The following is a 20,442-nucleotide window of genomic DNA, read 5'->3' on the forward strand; positions in this document are numbered from 1 at the left end:
ACTTTGTCTGTCTCGTCTTTGTATATAGCTGAATGTCCCTGACAATTTCATGTTAGTTTTTAAGAACGACATTGGTGCTAATATATACATATATAGCATATAAGGAACACGTAAAAGTTTAGTCCATGCTGAAAAGATAAGAAAACCGCCACAACGTTTCATCTTGGAATAAATCTTTACTTGTTGTTTTGCAGCCTACCCATTCTGACCTAACTCCTCCCTTGAAATTCCCTAACAGATAAGGGTACGTAACGGCTCATGCGATGCTCAGTTGCAATTTGTCCCAAAACAAACAAGAACAGCAGCTGAGTGTTTGAGTTTGAACATGCACTGTATTAAAGCAGCTTTTATTTCCATTGATAAATGCTAGATATTCCTACAGAGATTCTCCAGGTGAGTAAGCGATTCCTGTTTCTGTTTCTATTTCTGTTTCATATATATATACAGTATATATATATATGTTACATGTGTCTCTGCAATAGTATAAATGTGTTATACACTATCAGGGGCTGCTTTTTTGTGCACCTCATCTACAACAAGGGTTTTTTTCATTTATGTTTGTGGACCTTCACCATTTGAGGAAGTGAGTTAGATAAGAAAGTTACAGGTATGGTGAGCAATGACTGACAAAGGCACGTACTGCGTATTCCTTACAGAAAAGTAAGCAATTTGTTCTAAAAAACACCGGCTAAAGTCCAACATCGTTAGCAATCTTATTACTTAAATAGAATTAACATCAATAAACTGTAAGGTGCTGGTACATGCGAGTAGATTTGATCTTCTATTAAACAAAAATGCAATTACAGCTCTAAAAAGGTCAACCTAGACTTCTGTAACAGATCTGTTCAGGTCATCGCTGTTCCTCTGACCTTGTGAGTCTTTGGAATTTTAAACGTGTATTTTGCTTGCCTTTTATGTGGTCTGTGTACAAGTCACTGTGGCGTATGCGGTCCTACACAGCCTTGCTATAGACGTGACGAGCCTCCGCTATGTTGCAATGGAGAACAGGTTCAGTATGGAGCTGCCGAGAAAATTCAGCTGGAAAGCTCGTTGCAGAAAAGCATCGTTATCTGCGTCCAGCTGCAAAGCGTCACTCGTGGGTGCTGAAGAATCGATTTCCAAGGCAGTGGGTCTAGGCGATTTAGAGTGTTAAAGGTCCCAGCGAAAACAAAACAGCGCTGGTCCTTTTTCATGCACGCACGAGAGCAAATGCAAAGGACACCGTAGTCGGCAGGATTTGAGCCTGCGCAGGGAGACCCAAACATATTTCAAGTTTGTTGCCTTAACCACTCGGCCACGATTACAGCGAATACGCCAGCTGTTGGCTTCTTGCTACAATCGAACAGGGAGTGCGAGGCGGCGGCGGCGGCAACTTTTTTCAAGTTCGCTCTCCGTTTAAGAAACCTTTTACGCCATACGTGTAAGCAGACACACACCTCAGAGTACTTAAGGGTGGCTTCAAGTTGGAATGATAAAGTCTCCCCGTTCGGACATGAAAATAGAACTTTCTTAGACAGAAAGAAATCAACAACGGAGAGATGTGGACGACGATTTCAGTCACTGCACTTTGAATAGCATTTTTACTCGAGTTACAGGAGATGCACGAATGGCCCTTAACCTACGCTCTTACGAATGCCTTGGAACATTCAAAGAGAACAGCCCTCAAGTCCTGCGGTTTATTATAATGCTGTTGCGTGTCGATGCAGTATTTGACTCCGTCCTACCGTTGAGACACGGGGCGTACTGTAAATGAACTGCACCTGACAGCTTTAGAAAAACACCTGGGCTCAGTACGGTGCTGAGAGCTCAGCGTTGCTGTTGTTCTAATTAGCACGCGCTGTATCGGCTATGACCCGAACTTTTCAATTATTCCGATCAGTAAGTCAACACGTAGTCCACATGAAAGGTAGAAATATTCTCTTGTCTGTCTCTTCCCAGTGGGCAAAAGACGTATAATATACGTCTATTAAACGTATACCTTAGACGTCTAAATGTGGTCTACAATTCGTCTAGAATGAAATTCTAATATACGTCTAAAGTTATACGTCAATTATACGTCTATGTTTAGACGTTCATTATACATAAATGGTTGGAGTTCTATTATACGGATAAATTTAGAGGACTATAATACATATATGGTTGGAGTTCCGGATAACTTTAGAGGTCTATTATACGGATAACTTTAGAGGACTATTATACGTATATGGTTAGAGGTCTATTATACGGATAACTTTAGACGTCTATTATACGTATATGGTTAGAGGTCTATTATACGGATAACTTTAGACGTCTATTATACGTATATGGTTAGAGGTCTATTATACGGATAACATTAGAGGTCTATTATACATCAAAGATAGATTTTATAGGTGTAGAAACAAGTAAACCAAGCCAATGATTAGGTTTAGAAATTTATTCTGAAAATACACATTCACACCTGAAACATACGTATTTCAAATTATACATTGTATACAATCAATCAACAATCAACATATGGGCAATAATCATAAAAAACACAACTAGTCTTAAACTTCAGCTACAAATTCTGGTAACATGGCAATATACAGTATAGTAATGACAAACACAAAACTAATTACATTAACACACTAACTCAAAACCACATTTTGATTCAAATATACATTTTAAAATGTACAACTTCTATATTTCCAAGAAAAAAAAATATTACAATGGAAGTTAAGACGATTTTTGTCCACTATTTGCAAACCCTGTCTAATTGTCCTAACAGTTAGAACCAAAAACCTATTATTTTCAGAGTCCAGATCTCCTGGCCCCCTGCCTTGCATATGCATTCTTCAAGTAACACATTGCGTGCTCCTTTATTTCTTTTTCTGTTGATGTAGGGTGGGACTTCAGCACCACAGCTAGGAGAAAATTATATAATATTACTTCCCAAATAAATGATGATTAATATCTTCTTTAGTATAATCTAAAAAATGAACGGTTTACTAAGCTCAAAGCTGAAATAAATGTATAAAATTTGGCTTGCATCATAGCAGTTGAGCAATAAAGTCTGTCCTAATTACCCAAAGTTTGAAAGTACAACATAGAATAAGAATAAGAGAAACGGCAAAACGATTTTGTGTCATCTTCCCCATTCACACTATTTTATGTGCCATTTTTTTGCTTATTCACGTACTATTTTAATCAAAATAATATTAAGAAAGATCTGTATGTATTCAGATAGTATTATTATTGTTCATACTTACTCGTCAAAAGAGGATTGCTGAGATATTTGCAGATATACTTCTACGTTTGAAAAACGTGTCCAAAATGGTGACCAACGAATACTAGCAATGCATTGTGGTATATAACCGGAAAATATGCTGGGTTCGATATTTTCTCAACGTATGCGTTTATTAATGTTGTCGATATTATGGTTGAAATTTAACATTGATAATACATCGCGGCTATGTGCCCCCTGCTATGAGCTGATGTGCAATTTTAACGCATGCAGTTAGTAAGGATCGGTCACTGTTGTATGGTATTATATATAATGACATTATGGAATAGGATGGGGACAGGCCTGGCATCATGGGGGGAGGGGGGAATGTCGCCCCTTCAGTTTTGGGCAAAAAGATTTACCTAACTTAATTTGCGCCCTAAAAAAATAGTTGTACTTTGTCAATGGTCAGACAACACTAAATGACACGAACAGTCACTCAGTCTGTTTGATGGGCAGGAGGGCTATCCGTCCAGGAACTGCACATATCAGTGTCGTTATTGAGTGTCAACATTACGATCCTGTTTGCTCAGGTGGACCGATTCCTTGCAGTAGTTTATCATTATACTTAAAATCGTTATATAACTAGGACTAGTTATAGCAGTCTGTGCTTTCTGTTGGTTTTACAACATTTTTTTCTTAACGATTCAGAACGTCCATGTAGCTGCAAAAATGAACGCTTATGGTACTTTTCGCTCCAGGCAATACAAACCGTGAGAGTGACGAAAAATGTGAAACTGAACTTCATCGCAAATACCAGATTGCTAGTCGTTATCTTCTATCATGAAGCACTAATCAATGGCATAGCTGCGAGATTTCATTTGGGTAGCTGCACCGTACAGCTCCGTTTCAACCGAAATATCACTCCCCCCTCAGAATTTCAGACGCCCCCCTACAGATTTTTCCCCGGGCACCGCGCACTGATGGGGGACGGGGTGTCCAGGAAATGGTATCAACTTTTGTCAAGAAAATAAAAATAGAAACTCTATAGGCACTCAAACATTTTACTGTTTTTTTTCAGGCAGGTGGCAAGACCCCCTCAGCAAAACCCTTGTATGCCAAGCTGTGGGCATTGATTCGTCGAATATACGTATATTTACGGCGAAATTACGTCTATACGTATATATACATCGCCTCGACGTATAATCAACGTCGAATTGCAACCGTAAAATCGACGACATGAATAAACGCATATATTCAGAGACTGTGTTTGGAGTCTCTGACACTGCCCTCAAATGGTTTAAGTCTTACCTCACTGATCGCTGTCACTTTGTCTCTCTCAATGGGTACAGGTCTGAAATTGGTCTTGTCAAGTCTGGTGTCCCTCAGGGCTCAATACTGGGCCCCTTGCTCTTCAGCATTTACATGTTCCCACTTGGTCAGCTTTTAAGATCACATGGCCTCAGCTTTCATTTTTACGCTGACGATACTCAAATATACATCCATACCAAACCCGACACTGATGTGGCTGTCTCTATTCTATCTAATTGCATCTCTGACATAAAAATTTGGATGACTCAAAACTTCCTTCATCTTAACTGTGACAAGACTGAAGTCATGCTTATTGGTACCCCCCATCAACTTCGTAAAGCCAGTCCTGTAACCCTGTCTGTAGATGGCTCTGTACTTGAGCTCCAATCAAAATTGAAAAACCTTGGGGTTATATTCGATTCTGGCTTAACATTCGACCCACATGTACAGCATACTGTCAAAACATCTTTTTTTCACCTTAGAAATATTGCAAGACTACGCCCTATGCTATCATTAACTGTGGCTGAAAAGCTGATCAACATATTTGTATTCTCTCGAATTGACTACTGCAATGCTCTGCTCCCTGGGGTATCTAAATCTACTCTGAACAAGCTGCAGTATGTCCAAAATTCAGCAGCCAGAATCCTGACCAGATCTAGTGCAAGTGTTCACATTACTCCTATCCTGGAGTCCTTGCACTGGCTTCCGATCAAATTCCGCGTAGACTTTAAAATCCTCATGCTCACCTACAAGGCTTTACATGGCTTGGCACCTCAATACCTGTCTGAACTTTTATCGCCCTACTCCCCACCTCGCAACCTCCGCTCTTCAAATTCTGCCCTCCTTACTGTCCCCCAAGCCCGTCTACATTGTATGGGCGACAGGGCCTTCTCCTGCTATGCCCCCAAGCTCTGGAACTCCTTGCCCAAGGATATTAGAGAGTCACCTTCTCTAAACTCCTTCAAATCCAGACTCAAAACCCTCCTTTTCAGAAAAGCCTTTACTTAACTGGTTCCATTCTTCACCCCTCTGCTCTTCTTAATACCATCTTCCACGGTCTCCTCTATTGTTATTGTTGTATTGTTGTAATTATAATTGTGTCCTGTCTTGTGAAATTTTCTTATTTATTGTTGTAGTCTTTTTATTTATTGTTATTGTCATCCTGTAAAGCGCTTTGAGAAGCCACCTTTAAAGGCACTATATAAAATAAAGTTTATTATTATTATTATTATATAACGTCGAAACCACATCTAACACAGTGCCTGAGGCTTTTTACTGTATGTATCGTGTGTGCCGCAACTAGGAGTATACGGCACTCTGCACGGTGCACAAAGTAAATTATTTTGGCAGTAATTAATTTATTATATTTACTATATGTATTATACACGTGTAAATTAATTACTGCCAAAATAATTTACTTCGTAATTTACAATAAAAAGCCTCAGGCACTGTGTTAGATGTGTTTTCGACGTTATATATGCGTTTATTCATGTCGTCGATTTTACGGTTGCAATTCGACGTTGATTATACGTCTAGGCGACGTATATATACGTATAGACGTAATTTCGCCGTAAATATACGTATATTCGATGAATCAATGCCCACTGGGTTGTTTTTATAGAACTGAATGTCCCTGACAATGTACTGTTAGTTTTAATTGAAGAACGGCATCTGTGTTCAAATATACCAGACAAGTTTACGTAACTGCTCATGCAACACTCAGTTGTAATTAGTCAAGAAATAAAGTCGAACAACAGCTGCGAGTTTGATTCTGAACGTATGAGATTGCAGCGCCTTTTACTTCCATTGACAAATGACAGAGATTCGAAGAGAGATCCTTCAGACCAGCAAGCAAACCCACGGCTATTTCGGTTTTCTATCTAGGCAACGTTGGTGTCTGCAATAGCATACATGAAAGCGTGATGCAATTTCTGTGGCTACATTTGTTGCACGTCATGCGCAGTAAGAGTGTTTCTAACACCAAATACAAAGTCAACAATTAGCGATCACGCCTTCTCCTCAGTTAACCCACTGAAACCCTTGCTGTTAACAGTTCTTTACTGCGTGCTTTACGAGCACCTACATATTGTGTCGGTTCTTTCAGCTTTATTCATTAGGTTTTCAAAGGCATAAGCAGAGCACCAGAGGTGCGAAGGCAAAGTGTGTGGTTATCTGAAGAATTGATGTCCATGGCAGCGGGGCCAAGCGATTTAGCGTTGTTATAGTACCAGGAAAGGAGAAGCGGCACTTCGCCTCTGCCGCGCAGGCACAAGGCGACGTGCGGCAGACGCCGGAGTCGGCAGGTTTCGAACCTGCGCGGGGAAGCCCCAACGCATTTCGAGCCCATCGCCTTAACCACTCGACCACGACAAAAGCGAGCCCGCCGCCGCCGCATTCCTCCTATAATCAAACACGGACTGCGAGGTGGCTGCGGATACCTTTTTAAAGTTGCTCTCCGTTAAAAAAAAAATACCTTTCACAAGATACGTGCCGGCAGACAGACACGCCTCAGAGGGTTTAAGGCTGGCTTCACGTTCAAATGATAAAGTCCCCCCGTCCGGATGTCAAAATGCAACTTTGGCAGACAGAACAAACATCAACAAACCACAAATGTGGACAAGGATTTTACAAGCTGCACCACACTGCACTTTCAAAAGCATTTACGTTCGTGTTAGACGCAGGACTTGCCTTTGATTTGCGCGCTTACGAACGCCATGGAAAACGAAACAAAACTAAAGCCCTCAGCTCCTGCACGTGATTATAATGCCGTTACGTGTCGAAGCAGTAATTTACGTCATCCTACCACTGCAACACGGGGAATAGAGAGAAATGAGCACACGCTACGAATCGTCTCAATCACTCCCTAGAGTCGTAAGGCGCATTGAAGGGTGCACCCCATCATTAATCGTTGCGCCTCTGTGAAAGGAAAGCTCTTGGGCAGTCTTTGAAACAGCTCGGATGAAACACTTGATTGCTTCCATGTGCATCTGGAGCCCACTTCTTATTTTCACTTCACGCCGCCCAAAGCATTTCTAAAACAGGAGATTCGCGTTTGGGAATGCGCCCTGCCCTACAAATAAAACAGGTCTACGGGTCTGAAACCTGCTCCACGGAAAACAGCTCTGTTGCGCTTTTGATCAAAGGGAGATTCGCTGTTCTTACTTTTTGATGACATAACACCCAAAGGGGCTTCTTTGGAGCTGGATTCCAACCAGCATCCTTAAGTTTCTTGGCGGTATCCTTTACAGTCCTCTGTTCGGTCGACAAGGGACTGAAGGGGGCAGCTTTCCTCACACATACAGTGCAATGTACTGTAGTGTTCCCCTTCATTGAATTCGCAGTTCTGCATCAGACCTCTAACTCGTTTCCTTAGCTTGGATTTAAGCCACGAAGCAGGCTTCTACTGTATAAGGAATCACAAACTATTTGAGAGGCCACCATCCCAGGGGGAACTGACAAAGTCTATCCCTAAACACCTAGCGCGGTCTCTCGAGAGACTGTCAAAAATCGCTTTCTCCGTTTGCGTTGCAAGTAAGTGAAAACGCGGTCTCAACCCAGAGCCACTTGGCAGCAGCGACACGTAAATACCGTTACTGTTACTGCTCGATACCGACGTTAGCCTACTATACCATGTTCAGCCACCGCTAGAAAATGCACGGCTCTAGAACCGGAGCAAACGACAGGAGGGCCAACGCCGAACGGGCACACGTGTCAGACATGGAGCGCGACGAGAATGGGATTCGAACCCATGCGTGCAGAGCACAATGGATTAGCAGTCCATCGCCTTAACCACTCGGCCACCTCGTCGAGGGATCTGCGCTGTCCGGACATGGGTTGGCGCGCTCCAGATGATCTTTTTCTTTTTTTTCCCCCGTACTCGAGGGTCATTTTCCTGTTCCACATGCAATTTCAACATTTTCCTTGGGAGATGTCAAGCCAGCAAGCCACTGCTGTGGTTCAGTGGCCAGTGTGGAGTTCAGTGGCCCTGTTGTACACAGAAAGCACATTGAGCTCCTTGGACATGAAAAGTTCCAGATAAAAGCCATTTGTCACCCTTTCTCTTGGTGTTGATGTTGCTATTATATGTAAAGGTGGCAACTTGCTCAGCGAGCAGGCGGAGCACACACCGAATGCAGATGTGTCTGAGTGGTGTGTCCAAGTGGCTGTCAAAGGACAGCTCTCCTGGGGCGCCGTGGCTTAGTTGCTTAAGGTGCCTGTCTAGTACACAGGAGACCCTGGCTCCGAATCCCAGCGGTGCCTTTTTTGTTCTGTCTTCTCGAACAGAACTGGTCATTATGGACAACCGCCTACGGCTAGACTTAATTAAATGCAAGCATTCATTTCCTGTCTTGAACAACTTGTTTTTCTTATAATGGATGCAACTTGCAAAACATGAAATACAAACCTTGCTAATCAGCACTCGTGGCTGGCAAAAAAAAAAAGAAGTCAGCAATGTTTTTTTCTTTAACCTTAACCCTTCTAATGGAGAAGAGTTAAACGACCGAGTCTATGCAGCTTAAACGGTGCGCACGTCGGGTTCTTAGCTGAAAGGGTGGTAAATCACGCTCACCCCAGTCCTTAATCTTTTAAAGAGGATACAAAATTGAACCTAGTCGCCACATCACATACATCCTGTTCAATGATAAAAAGGTAACGTCTATCCTCACTCCAGAGTCAATCTCACGTTGAGGGCATATTTTTTTCCACTTTACCATGAGTCGGGCTCGGCTGCACAGAGGCGAGAGCAGAGCAATGAGGTCACGGGGACAGGGGAGTCACACGCTGGCTGTTTGAACACGCGGAAGATCACTGAGGGATCCACAGTATGTGGACCCTCCGTGCGCCATCAGTCCGCACTCCGGACTCTGAATCCTGCCATCCGAGTTAAGATCTCGGCGGAACCTGAGGCGCAGTTCCTTCTTAAAACGTAATCTGGTGAGCATTTCTAGAATCGTACTTGTATAGATGCAGCCTTTAATGTGTTGCTAGGTTAAAACTGATGACTTCTTGAACTTCAGTAGGCAACTGCCCTCTTGATTTCGGATTTAATTTCTTTATTACAGGGGCACTTTTATGAAGACAGAGTCATGTTCAGGTACTTTGCTTGATGGAGGAAGCTCATTTCGGACTCTGTGACCTGCTCACCTGGAAAGGTCTGCTGTACTACTACAAGAGAGAAGTAGAGTCTGGAAGAAGGGACAATTTTATGATGCTTTGGAAGATAATGTTTTTTTTTTCTTTGAAATCGAAATGAATCAGAATATCAGTGCAAAAGACAGACTCTTGGTTTGGTTTAAAGAGATATGGTTTTAAAACAGACAAAATGTAGAAAACAGGTGTTTCTCACTTTTGGAAAAGAATGGACCGGGGGTAATATTTTACTAGTTGCAGTGCTGATCTCACTGGGTTACAGTGGTGCAATGGATAATGTGTCTAACTACGGATCAGGAGATTGCAGGTTCGACTCTTGTCTGGCTCGGGTCGTTTTTAAACGCATCGGGCTACTCCCTAATTAGTCTGTGCTACTTACTGCATTGTAATCGTACCCAGTAAGAGATTTCCTTCATGTAAATGAACTGCACCTGACAGCTTTAGAAAAACACCTGGCCTCAGTACGGTGCTGAGAGCTCAGCGTTGCTGTTCTAATTAGCACGCACTGCATCGGCTATGAGCCTGAACTTTTCAATTATTCCGATCAGTAAGTCAACACGTAGTCCACATGAACGGTAGAAATATTCTCTTGTCTGTCTCTTGTTTGTATAGAACTGAATGTCCCTGACAATGTACTGTTAGTTTTAATTGAAGAACGGCATTTGTGTTCAAATATACCAGACAAGTTTATGTAACTGCTCATGCGACACTCAGATGTAATTAGTCAAGAAATAAAGTCGAACAACAGCTGCGGGTTTGATTCTGAATGTATGAGATTGCAGTGCCTTTTACTTCCATTGACAAATGATAGAGATTCGAAGAGAGATCCTTCAGACCAGCAAGCAAACCCACGGCTATTTCGGTTTTCTATCTAGGCAACGTTGGTGTCTGCAATAGCATACGTTGGTGCCGTAGGCTTTGGGAGGAAAACCTGCAGGATGGAAAGGTGATCTATAGCCTCATCTCTAGAGATGTTTTGTTGCTGTGGCATGTGTGTGACCCATATTAAAAAAAAAATATCGAAGCTGCCTCTAAATCTGCAAATGAAGATGAGTCGATATACCACTTGTTTTTCGTATAACTAGACATATATTCATTTGTTACTGATTTCATTCATTGAGCACGGGTACAATAGAGGTACAGCAATTCACTGTTTGACATGTCTGGTACAGAACCTACAGAACCTAGCAATTAAAAAAAGGGGTGAAACTGTCTTTAGACTCAGCATACAGTACCGAGGCCACCCATGACCAAATAAAGGCTAACCTCGATAATCAGCCTAAAGAACGCAGACTACAGCAAAACGACTGACTTTGAAAAGGGAATGAACGTCCGGAAGGAGTAGTGGAACTAGCTTGAGATGCTTCTCCGGACCCCTAACTAAAAGCCACCGAGAACCAGCAGCGGCGTCGACTCCTGTCGAACCGGGATCCTTCCGCAGCCACGCAGTTTGTGGTGTCCTAACCCTCCCGTATCTGATTTTGGACCAAGCACATCAGGGGAGAGCACGAACGCAGTCCCCCACTACCAGAAATTATGCAGTCGAGATTCCCACATTTGGGGAATTCGCAGGGGTCAGCACAGCCGGAGTGCAATGGCCGAGCCTCGCCCTGGGTGAACCGATTCGATTTCGATTTTTAAGAACTTTATTTTCTTTTCACAAAAAAATACAGGACATCACAAATCAGAAAGCTTTACATTAATATACATACTTAAAACAGTATATATGATCACATCTCATTACATTTTGACACGGTAACAGTTACATAGCAACAATTTTCTTTTTTTCTGGTGCAAATCACATTCTTTACTTAAACATGATAATGTTTTTCACAGTTTCTTGAGATATTGACCTATGCTCTCTATTTCCCACAGATTTTCTGCTTCCTCCCTCCCTTCTCTCCACAGATCTCTGAGGTAATAGTTCTCTCGGGTGATGAACAGGGCCAGGCTACCTGCTGCCTTGACTGGGACCTCGATGCCTTTGAACAGCCCCATGTTCCTCACTCTCCACAGGGCGTCTTTCCCACTGTTCACCACGGCCCAGATCCTGTCAAACACGTCGGGAGGAAGTTTGACAGGAGAGATGCCGTATATGACGAAAGCAGCGGTCAGGGTAAATTGGGGCAAGAGAGCCTGCAACCAATCTTCAAACTGTGCCCAGAAGGCCTTAGCAAAAAAACAGGACCACAGGAGATGGGTCACAGTCTCCTCCTCGCCGCAGCCCACCCTAATGCAGCGAGGGCTGGGGGTGAGGCCCCTACGGTACAAGAAAGTTCGTACCGGTAAGCACTGGTGGAAGACACTCCAGGCTAAATCTCTGTTAATGTTGCACAGAAATTTAGAGGATGTGTGTCTCCACACCTTCCTTGTTTGGGCTGATGTTAAAATGCCCACAGGGGTCTGCCTATTGTTCTGGGGTGCAACGAAATCTTCCAGTTTTTGGACGCTGACATCTCGGAGGGGAATATGGCCAATTGGGTGAGATCTTAGAAAACTTTTAACTGTCCCATAAATTGCAGGGCATGTGTCAGAGAGTGGGACGTCCAGCTTGGGTCTGACACCCCACACTCTGAACTCCTCCCTACCTACCCAGAGCCTGGAAAAATAAGTCCAGGTACGCGCTGCAGGTGCTGTTGCAAAGCCTCTCAGCACAGAGGCCAGGAAAATGCACAGCAGCTTCGTAGCAATATCTGGGACAGACTTCCCCCCTGAGGGTAGCGGCCTGTACATTATTTCCCTTCTGAGTCTTTCCTGCTTCCCACCCCATAGAAATTGAAACATCAATCTCCTCAGCACCGCTGCAACACGGTGTGGGATTGGGAAGGTAGAAGCCAGAAAATTCAAGACAGGCAAGAGCTCGGCTTTGATGACCAGCACCTTCCCTGTCATGGTGAGGTCTCGGTCCTTCCATTGCATCAGTTTTTTGTTTAAGATTGGCAATTTGTTCTGCCAATTTACTGTTCCCATCTCTTCTCCAAAATACACCCCCAGGACCTTAATTCTCTTCTCTTGCAGCCTGAGATCATGTCCTTCTTTTGGCTCCCTCCAGTTCTGATAAAAAATCTCACTCTTAGATTTGTTAATTTTTGCGGATGAAGCCAAAGAGAAACGATCACAGCACTGCAGAGCTCTGCTAATTGAGGCATTGTCAGAGAGGAGCAGGGTGACGTCATCCATGTATAGAGATGTCTTTACCTCTCCTCCCCCACTTCCAGGCACTGGTATCCGATTAATGGCCTGATCCTGGCGCAAGGCACAGGCTAAGGGCTCCATAGCCAAAACGAATAACAAGGGGGATAATGGGCAGGCCTGCCTCACCTCTGAACAGACTTCAAAGGGGCGTGATCTATTGCCATTAACCATTACTCTGCTGTTGCTACCTGTGTACAGCAGGTTAATCCACTTTCTCATGATGGGGCCAAAATTCATGTGCTCAAGTACCGATGTTAAGTACTGCCGGTTTAGGCGGTCAAAGGCCTTTTCTAGGTCTACACCTAAAATGCACAGAGGGAGGGAGCGATCCTCTGAGTACAGACAAACATCCCTCAACAAGGCCAGGTTGTCGCTCATCAGGCGTCCTGCTATCCCACAAGTCTGTTCTTTCCCTACCAGTGAGGCCACTACATTTTGTAGGCGCAGGATCTTAGTGTCCACGCCTAAGAGGCTGAGGGGTCTCCAGTTCTTTATGTCATTCTTTGCTCCTTTCTTAAACAAGAGAGAGATAGTGCCTTCTCTTAAGGAGTCAGGCAGCAATTCTGTCTTATAGCTTTCCTCGAATAGGAGCAGTAGCGGATCCTGAAGCAGATCCCAAAAGGTGCAATAAAATTCTTTAGGGAGCCCGTCAGCACCCGGAGTTTTCCCCTTCTGTAAGCTCTCCATACTCAGCTCTTCTACTGTCAAATCCCTCTCAAGTACTTCCCTATCTTCTTCACTCAAAACGTTTTCTAGCTTTGAGGTAAAAAAATGAAATTCTTCATCCTTTACCTCTGTAGAGCTGTACAGTCTTGAGTAGAAGGCCTCGGTGCAGGAGAGGATAGCACTCGGCTCTGTTCTCTCTCGTCCCTCCTCATCAACTACACTTTCCATGACAGACTTGGAGCCTACCACTTTCCTGAAAAAGAAGCGAGTACACTTCTCATTTTCTTCCAAGAACTGCACTCTGCTTCTTAACAGCACTCCTCGACTACTTTCTTCGGCTATGCTCCGGATGTCCTTTTTTAAAAGGGTGATATCCTCGAGCACATCGAAGCCACTGTGCAGCATCGTGTAGAGACGCTGCAGCTGCCTCTGTTTCCTGGCTAGCACTCCTCTCCGTCTGGCAGCAGCCTTCCTTCCCTCAGCCATGAAAAAGGCCTTTGTCCTCACCTTCACCTCCTCCCACCACTCTCCTACTGACCCGTACAGACACTGCAAGGACAGCCACTGTGATAGTTTCTCCTTGTAGCGGGATACTACCCCCTCGTTCTCTAGCAGCTTTGTGTTGAGTTTCCAGAGGCCTGGGCCAAAGACAGTCCCGCCCTGGAGTTCCACTCTACACCCTAAAGCCTGATGATCTGAGAAGAAGACAGGCTGAAGAGTGACCCCAACAACTTTCACTCTCTCTGAGACAAAGCAATAGTCAATTCTGGAGCTGCTATTCCTCCCTGACCATGTATATCCTGCTGTTGTGGGATATATACATCTATATGTGTCTGAGAGTTTAAAGTCTTGAACTAAGTTTTGCAGGGCCAGTGAGCTGGAATCCAATTTTATCGGAGAGCTAGACTGCCTGTCTGTGTGCTCTAAGATACAATTAAAATCCCCTCCCACTATCACGTCTGTGCTACTTAACAATAGGGGAGAGAGTGCCTTGAGTAGCTCCACCCTTCCTCCCACGTCAGTAGGACAATACACATTGATTAGCCGCAGGTTAACGGTCCCCCATTCCACATCCACACACAGCAACCTGCCATCTATGACCCTCTGAATACTTTTCAATTTGAAAGCCCATCCTTTGAAAAGAATGGCCACGCCAGAGGCTCTGTTTTTATTGTCCCCTGACCAAACAGAAGGCCCTTTATCCCACCTATCTTCAAAGCTTTTATACCTCTCTTGATAGGCTAAAGCACACTCCTGCAACATCAACACATCTCCCTCTCTCTGCTGGAGGTAATCAAAGACAGACTGGCATTTCACTCTGTCATTGATACCTCTGGTGTTAAGAGAAATTATGTTTAGAGCCATATTACATAAGAAAGTGGAACCAGTCTTTACAAAACACATTTCTCTTCGGTCTCACCTGTTACCTTCTTCTTTTTCTTTTTCTTCTTACCAATTTCCTGCCAGCCATCCTCTGAATGAGCCTTCATCAGGGTGGCAGCAGTAAAAGCGTTCACGGAGTCCATTTCAAGGAAGGGGGTAGAGGGAGGGGTGGAGGGGTTCCAGCTGTCCCCATCGCCATGCTCTCCTTCCTCCTCGCTCGGGGAGAAAACAGAGTCATTTTTGCACTCCGGCTGTGCTGACCCCTGTGAATTCCCCAAATGTGGGAATCTCGACTGCATAATTTCTGGTAGTGGGGGACTGGGTTCGCGCTCTCCCCTGATGTGCTTGGTCCAAAATCAGATACGGGAGGGTTAGGACACCACGAGCTGCGTGGCTGCGGAAGGATCCCGGTTCGACAGGAGTGGACGCCGCTGCTGGTTCTCGCTGGCTTTTAGTTAGGGGTCCGGAGAAGCATCTCAAGCTAGTTCCACTACTCCTTCCGGACGTTCATTCCCTTTTCAAAGTCAGTCGTTTTGCTGTAGTCTGCGTTCTTTAGGCTGATTATCGAGGTTAGCCTTTATTTGGTCATGGGGGGCCTCGGTACTGTATGCTGAGTCTAAAGACAGTTTCACCCGTTTTCTGATTGCTGGGTTCTGTACCAGTGCAGACATGTCAAACAGTGAATGGCTGTACCTCTATTGTATCCATGCTCAATGAATGAAATCGGTAACAAATGAATATATGTCTAGTTATACGAAAAACGAGTGGTTTATCGACTCATCTTCATTTGCAGATTTAGAGGCAGCTTCGATATTCGTTTTACAGACGGGTTTTTTTTTTTGAATATGGGTCACACACATGCCACAGCAACAAAACATCTCTAGAGATGAGGCTATAGATCACCTTTCCATCCTGCAGGTTTTCCTCCAAAAGCCTACGGCACCAACGGCGACCCCTGCTGGCCGGGAGAGGAAAAGCTTACAGCACCTGGTATTCCCAGGCAGTCCCCCATCCAAGTACTAACCAGGCCCAACGCTGCTTAGTTTCCGAGATCAGACGAGATGGGGTGTGTTCAGGGTGGTGTGGCCATAAGCGAAAGCCCCGGCGCCTGACTCGCTACTTGAAGCTGTGTGTGGCGGGGGTTCCGTGCCCCCCGAGCGGGACTGAAGGATCGTTCGTGTGCAACTCTTTGGAAAGGAGCTGCTTTCCAAATCGCATTGCGTGCCTGGATGTTGGCGAATGCGCTCCCTTGTGTTGGCTCGTCCCGCACTGGAGGAGGACAAACAATCTGCACGGAGGAGCACCAGGCAAGTCTTCACCAGACAAAAACCTCCAGTGCACAGCACTCTGGAAACATTTCGGGGCTTTCGCGTGTTTATTTCAGCACGTAAAGCGCACCGGTCCAACACGTCGGCCGGGCGCGCGGCGCCTCCGCCCTCTTGTGGCCTTGCGGCGTCAGAGCAAGAGGCTCCTTCTCGCTGCCCTTCCGCTGTGTTGCAGGGCCCCGAGAGGGAACCCGGAGCGCGCACTTTGTGGGGGGCGGGGGACCGCGTTCGCGCTCTGCCCCCGGTCTCTTGCGCGAGTACTAAATCTCACGGACAGGGAGGCCTCGTCATTAATTGTTACAGGTGAGACGGGGATTAGGAGGAGACCCCGACTGATGGGTAAAGGGGAGCACTAACACCAGAGGGACACCCCCGGCGTCTCTTTTTGAGAGACGCCCTGGGGTTTCCTAATGGCCAAAGAGGGTCGGGACCTCGGTTTGACGCCTCCCCCGAAGGACGGCGCCTGTTTGTGCAGCAGAGTGTCGCCATCAGGAGGCTGGGGCGTAAGAGAGCCACACAGCCCGCAGGGTGAGCGCTCCCTACTGGTCCCAGTCACACCTCTTGCAGGAGCAGCAGCAACCGGAGCTTTTCCGGGGTGGAATCTCCCATCCGGGTGCCGGCCAGGCTCACACCTGCTGGGCTGCCCCGGGGGTGAGCCCAGTCGAGAGTCGCAGGGCCAGATCTAGTCACCGGGGAGAACCGATACAAGTGAAGGATTGCTCGGCTCTCGGCACTTGAAAAGACCGACAAATGTCTCGTTCCCGCCGGAGCTGAATGTACCCGCATGTGTGGTGTCGTCTTCTTCCCCCGCCCCGCTGTGTTTGCTGTATTGTCTCTGAAGCCGGCCCCCCCGAGACGAGACGGGCTGTTCCTGTGCCCCAATTAACACTTTACAGGTGCCATTCCCCGGCATTGTGGCCATTGTCGGTGCTCACACGCGATAAGATAAGGCGGAGGAGAGCGGGGCATGCCCAGCGGCAGACATTCAAGGAGGGGGCAGTGCGAGGTGAGGTGAGGTGCGACACGCCGGAGCCCCGACGCAGCTAATGCGGAGCACTTGTTGGACTGGCATCGAAAGGACGTGTGCGAACGGAGCGAGCCTTCCCTGCGGCGGAGCGCGGGAACTTTCTCCCCCCCTCCCGCTGCAGGAGTTGTGTGCACTGCAGCGGTGCCGAGAGAAAAGCACAGAAGGCAGCAGGCTCTGGAGAGCAGGTAAGAGACGGAGCCTTGTGGGCAGGCGAGCAGGCCCGTTTTTTGGAAATTGCTGAAAAGGTTTGTTCGGTGTGTGGCAGGCGCACGTCGGGAGCTTGCGTGGCGATCTGCCGGTCTGGAGTTATGCAAATGAGGCCGAATTGCATCCCGGGACATGCTGCGAATGCGCAACGGCGACTGCAGATGTGTAGGAAACGGCGCGCTCGTTTCCTCGTTTTGCCCACACTTTTGAGTGTTAGTGTGGCGTGTGAGTGTGTGAAAGAGTGGGCCCAGCAGGAGGCGGTGGCGTGCGGGGCGAGGAGGTGGCCTAGGCTGCGTGATTTGTGCTGTGGGTGCGGGCCGCTTGCAGGGGCCTGTTTAACTCATACTTACCTGGCAGGGGAGATACCTTGATCAAGAAGGAGGTTCACCCAGGGCGAGGCTCGGCCATTGCACTCCGGCTGTGCTGACCCCTGCGAATTCCCCAAATGTGGGAATCTCGACTGCATAATTTCTGGTAGTGGGGGACTGCGTTCGCGCTCTCCCCTGATGTGCTTGGTCCAAAATCAGATACGGGAGGGTTAGGACACCACGAGCTGCGTGGCTGCGGAAGGATCCCGGTTCGACAGGAGTGGACGCCGCTGCTGGTTCTCGCTGGCTTTTAGTTAGGGGTCCGGAGAAGCATCTCAAGCTAGTTCCACTACTCCTTCCGGACGTTCATTCCCTTTTCAAAGTCAGTCGTTTTGCTGTAGTCTGCGTTCTTTAGGCTGATTATCGAGGTTAGCCTTTATTTGGTCATGGGGGGCCTCGGTACTGTATGCTGAGTCTAAAGATAGTTTCACCCGTTTCCTGATTGCTCGGTTCTGTACCAGTGCAGACATGTCAAACAGTGAATGGCTGTACCTCTATTGTATCCGTGCTCAATGAATGAAATCGGTAACAAATGAATATATGTCTAGTTATACGAAAAACGAGTGGTTTATCGACTCATCTTCATTTGCAGATTTAGAGGCAGCTTCGATATTCGTTTTACAGACGGGTTTTTTTTTTTGAATATGGGTCACACACATGCCACAGCAACAAAACATCTCTAGAGATGAGGCTATAGATCACCTTTCCATCCTGCAGGTTTTCCTCCCAAAGCCTACGGCACCAACGGCGACCCCTGCTGGCCGGGAGAGCAAAAGCTTACAGCACCTGGTATTCCCAGGCAGTCTCCCATCCAAGTACTAACCAGGCCCGACGCTGTTTAGCTCCCGAGATCAGACGAGATCGGGCGTGTTCAGGGTGGTGTGGCCGTAAGCGAAATCCCAGGCGCCTGACTCGCTACTTGAAGCTGTGTGTGGCGGGGGTTCCGTGCCCCCCGAGCGGGACTGAAGGATCGTTCGTGTGCAACTCTTTGGAAAGGAGCTGCTTTCCAAATCGCATTGCGTGCCTGGATGTTGGCGAATGCGCTCCCTTGTGTTGGCTCGTCCCGCACTGGAGGAGGACAAACAATCTGCACGGAGGAGCACCAGGCAAGTCTTCACCAGACAAAAACCTCCAGTGCACAGCACTCTGGAAACATTTCGGGGCTTTTGCGTGTTTATTTCAGCACGTAAAGCGCTCCGGTCCAACACGTCGGCCGGGCGCGCGGCGCCTCCGCCCTCTTGTGGCCTTGCGGCGTCAGAGCAAGAGGCTCCTTCTCGCTGCCCTTCCGCTGTGTTGCAGGGCCCCGAGAGGGAACCCGGAACGCGCACTTTGTGGGGGGCGGGGGACCGCGTTCGCGCTCTGCCCCCGGTCTCTTGCGCGAGTACTAAATCTCACGGACAGGGGGGCCTCGTCATTGATTGTTACAGGTGAGACGGGGATTAGGAGGAGACCCCGACTGATGGGTAAAGGGGAGCACTAACACCAGAGGGACACCCCCGGCGTCTCTTTTTGAGAGACGCCCTGGGGTTTCCTAATGGCCAAGGAGGGTCGGGACCTCGGTTTGACGCCTCCCCCGAAGGACGGCGCCTGTTTGTGCAGCAGAGTGTCGCCATCAGGAGGCTGGGGCGTAAGAGAGCCACACAGCCCGCAGGGTGAGCGCTCCCTACTGGTCCCAGTCACACCTCTTGCAGGAGCAGCAGCAACCGGAGCTTTTCCGGGGTGGAATCTCCCATCCGGGTGCCGGCCAGGCTCACACCTCCTGGGCTGCCCCGGGGGTGAGCCCAGTCGAGAGTCGCAGGGCCAGATCTAGTCACCGGGGAGAACCGATACAAGTGAAGGATTGCTCGGCTCTCGGCACTTGAAAAGACCGACAAATGTCTCGTTCCCGCCGGAGCTGAATGTACCCGCATGTGTGGTGTCGTCTTCTTCCCCCGCCCCGCTGTGTTTGCTGTATTGTCTCTGAAGCCGGCCCCCCCGAGACGAGACGGGCTGTTCCTGTGCCCCAATTAACACTTTACAGGTGCCATTCCCCGGCATTGTGGCCATTGTCGGTGCTCACACGCGATAAGATAAGGCGGAGGAGAGCGGGGCATACCCAGCGGCAGACATTCAAGGAGGGGGCAGTGCGAGGTGAGGTGAGGTGAGACACGCCGGAGCCCCGACGCAGCTAATGCGGAGCACTTGTTGGACTGGCATCGAAAGGACGTGTGCGCACGGAGCGAGCCTTCCCTGCGGCGGAGAGCGGGAACTTTCTCCCCCCCTCCCGCTGCAGGAGTTGTGTGCACTGCAGCGGTGCCGAGAGAAAAGCACAGAAGGCAGCAGGCTCTGGAGTGCAGGTAAGAGACGGAGCCTTGTGGGCAGGCGAGCAGGCCCGTTTTTTGGAAATTGCTGAAAAGGTTTGTGCGGTGTGTGGCAGGCGCACGTCGCGAGCTTGCGTGGCGATCTGCCGGTCTGGAGTTATGCAAATGAGGCCGAATTGCATCCCGGGACATGCTGCGAATGCGCAACGGCGACTGCAGATGTGTAGGAAACGGCGCGCTCGTTTTCTCGTTTTGCCCACACTTTTGAGTGTTAGTGTGGCGTGTGAGTGTGTGAAAGAGTGGGCCCAGCAGGAGGCGGTGGCGTGCG

The 20,442-nt window shown here is 47.4% G+C and overlaps 3 non-coding genes and 2 pseudogenes across 3 annotated transcripts; 1 reads left to right on the top strand and 4 right to left on the bottom strand.

Annotated features, from left to right (window-relative positions):
- Window positions 1–8,217: 8,217 nt before the first annotated feature.
- Window positions 8,218–8,299, bottom strand: trnas-gcu (transfer RNA serine (anticodon GCU)). Its single transcript has one exon. It is a non-coding gene; the product is annotated as a tRNA-Ser (tRNA).
- Window positions 8,300–11,139: 2,840 nt separating this feature from the next.
- Window positions 11,140–11,280, bottom strand: LOC148632271 (U1 spliceosomal RNA; annotated as a pseudogene).
- A 4,582-nt stretch (window positions 11,281–15,862) lies between these two features.
- On the bottom strand, window positions 15,863–15,981 carry LOC148632272 (5S ribosomal RNA; annotated as a pseudogene).
- A 1,807-nt stretch (window positions 15,982–17,788) lies between these two features.
- Window positions 17,789–17,952, top strand: LOC148632273 (U1 spliceosomal RNA). Its single transcript, XR_015934440.1, has one exon. It is a non-coding gene; the product is annotated as a U1 spliceosomal RNA (small nuclear RNA).
- Window positions 17,953–18,588: 636 nt separating this feature from the next.
- Window positions 18,589–18,707, bottom strand: LOC148632274 (5S ribosomal RNA). Its single transcript, XR_015934437.1, has one exon. It is a non-coding gene; the product is annotated as a 5S ribosomal RNA (ribosomal RNA).
- Between the last annotated feature and the right edge of the window lie 1,735 nt (window positions 18,708–20,442).

Source organism: Lepisosteus platostomus, unplaced genomic scaffold (genome assembly GCF_059453375.1).
Source record: "Lepisosteus platostomus isolate fLepPlt1 unplaced genomic scaffold, fLepPlt1.hap1 Scaffold_63_H1, whole genome shotgun sequence".
NCBI classification, from domain to species: Eukaryota; Metazoa; Chordata; class Actinopteri; order Semionotiformes; family Lepisosteidae; genus Lepisosteus; species Lepisosteus platostomus.